A 2,840-nucleotide genomic window follows, 5' to 3' on the forward strand; every position below is an offset into this window, starting at 1 on the left:
GTCCTCTCTACTGAGATAATATCCTTCTGTGTACTTTATCTGATGTCCCAATCATTAAGAGATTTCTTGACTTTGGCTTTTAGGAATGTGAACTCTTAACAGTTCTGTTTGAGCTCCAAGAATTGTTCTGCCTGCTCCTTTCTGATGGTCTGAGGGTAGTTTCCTCACAACACATGATCAGAACTCACTGGAAAATTGGAAAGGGTAGCATCTGCATGTTTCCATAGCTCTCACTCTGTGTATACTCCTCCTATCTATTACTCTGCCCTGCATATTCTAACACCTTGGCCTCCTGAAATCCTCCACTCTATCTCAACTTAGTGAGAATACCAGACTCTTTCCAGTTTTGCACTTCCTGCATTATGTGCTGGAAACTCTTTCCCATAAGTAAGTGAGGGCAATCATAGGGCTCACCTTATGTGTTTCCCTTCTCTCAGGGATCCTGTGAGGTCTTGCTGTCCAATGTTTATAAAGCATTGTTTTGTATATTTGTCTTTTTTCCCAGTTTTGTTTAGAAATAATTAACACTTATTACTGTGTAAGTTGAAGGCACAGAGCATGATGGTTTGATATACATATATTGTGAAATGATTACCACGATAGGTTCAGCAAACATCCGTCTTATAAAGATACAGTAAAGAGGAAAGAAAGAAAAAATCTTTTTGCTTATCATGAGAAATCAGGACTTACTTTCTTAACTTTCCTATATATCATATAGCAGTGTTAGCTATAGTTATCATATTGTATATTACAACCCTGTTCTGTGCTGTGCTTAGTCCCTCAGTCATGTCCAACTCTTTGCAACTCCATGGACTGTAACCCACCAGGCTCCTCTGTCCATGGGGATTCTCCAGGCAAGAATACTGGAGTGGGTTTCCATGCCCTCCTCCTGGGGATCTTCCCAACCCAGGGGTCACACCCAGGTCTCCTTCATTGCAAGCGGATTCTTTACCATCTGAGATACCAGGGAAGCCCATATTATATCCCTAGTACTTATTTATTTTGCAACTGGAAGTTTGGACCTTTTGACCACTTCCTCCAATTCCGCCTCCATCTCTAATAATCACAAATCTGATCTCTTTTTCTATGAGTTTTAAAAAAAGATTTCACATGTAAATAAGGTCATAACTATTTGTTATTTTCTGTCTGACATTTCATTTAGTATAATGCCTTCAAAGTCTATCCATATTGTTGCAAATGATAAGATTTCATTCTTTTTGTGGCTAAGTAATATTCCATTGTGTGTGTGTATTTTTTAAAATCATAACTTCTTTATTCATTCATCTATTGATGGATACTTAAGTTGTTTCCACATCTTGGTTATTACAAATAATACTGCTATGAATATTGGGGTACAAATATATTTTTTAGTTTGTGTTTTCCTTTGGATATGCTCCAGAAGTAGAATTGCTCGATCACATGGAGGTTTTATTTTTAATTTTTGAAAGCCTTCCATACTATTTTTCATAATGTCTGTACCAATTTACAATCCCACCAGCTGTGCACAAGAATTTTCTTTTTGCCACATCCACACCAGCATCTTTTTTTGATGATGGGCATTCTAACAAATGTGAATTTTTAATATGGTTTTAATTTGCATTTCCTTAATGATTAGTGGTGTTGAGCATCTTTTCACGTATCCGTTGGCCTCTCATATATCTTTTTTGGAATAATGTCTATTACAGTCCTTTGCCCATTTTTAAATAGGGTTATTTGTTTTTATGCTATTGAGTTGTGTGAGTTCTTTAATATTTTATATGTTAACCTCTATTATATGTATGATTTGCAAATATTCTTCTCATCCCATAAGTTTTCTTTTCATTTTATTGATGGCTTCTTTTGCTGTGCAGAGGCTTTTTAGTTTGAGATAGTCCCACTTGCTTATCTTTTTATTTTGTTGTTAGTGCTTTCTGTGTCATATCCAAAAAACCATTACCAAGACCCATGTAAAGGAGATTTATTCCAATGTTTTCTTCCAGGTGTTTTACAATTTTTGGTCTTACATACAAGTTTTTCATCCATTTTGAGTTAGTATTTACGAGAGGTATAAGGTATAAGGAATGTGTTCAGCTTCATTCTTTCTTTCTATATTGAAATATAGTTGATTTACAATGTGGTATTAGTTTCTGGTGTATAGCAAAGGGATTCAGTTACATATATGTAATGTATATAATATATATGTATATATTCTTTTCCATGGTGTTTTATTACAGGATTTTTTTTGCAGTTCAATCACTTTATTGGTCAATCAGCAGTTAGTTCTCATTCACATTGACTGTCTGTAGATCTTTGAAGGTGGTGACAGGCACCTAGGTAACCAATGTGTAGAGCTTGTTTGGCGAGTCTTCATCTTCATTATGTTTTCTGGACAATCGCACATGGATCCGGTATGGAACATTCCTTATACCTTTGGCCCAGATGGCTTTGTTGAGTCTGGTGTCAATGTGCACATCTGGAGTTCCCATCTCCTTCATGGCAAATTTCCAGATTTCTTTGAGTGCCCTAGGGGCATGCTTCTTAAAACCCACTCCATGGATGGTCTTGTGAATGTTGATAGTGTATTCTCTGGTCACCACCTCATTGATGGCAGACCAGCCCTTCTTCTCACCGCCCTTCTTTGCAGGAGCCATCTAAACAAACCCAGGTGACAAGGACGCTCAGGGCGAGTGTGTCAAACCTAAGTCAAGGCCTCCCTCCTGGCCCGGCCTCATGCAGCTGCTTTTGGGATGGTTTCTGGGCACCTATTACAGGATATTGAATATAGTTCCCTGTGCTATACAGTATGACCTTGTTGTTTATCCATTTTATATACACCAGTTTGCATCTGCTAAACCCAAACT

General features: G+C 37.4%; 1 pseudogene; it reads right to left on the minus strand.

Annotated features, from left to right (window-relative positions):
- Positions 1-2,309: 2,309 nt before the first annotated feature.
- On the minus strand, positions 2,310-2,630 carry LOC145535852 (large ribosomal subunit protein eL31 pseudogene; annotated as a pseudogene).
- Positions 2,631-2,840: the final 210 nt, after the last annotated feature.

The sequence above is a fragment of the Giraffa tippelskirchi genome, chromosome X, assembly GCF_054371585.1.
Source record: "Giraffa tippelskirchi isolate mGirTip1 chromosome X, T2T-mGirTip1v1.2.pri, whole genome shotgun sequence".
NCBI lineage: Eukaryota > Metazoa > Chordata > Mammalia > Artiodactyla > Giraffidae > Giraffa > Giraffa tippelskirchi.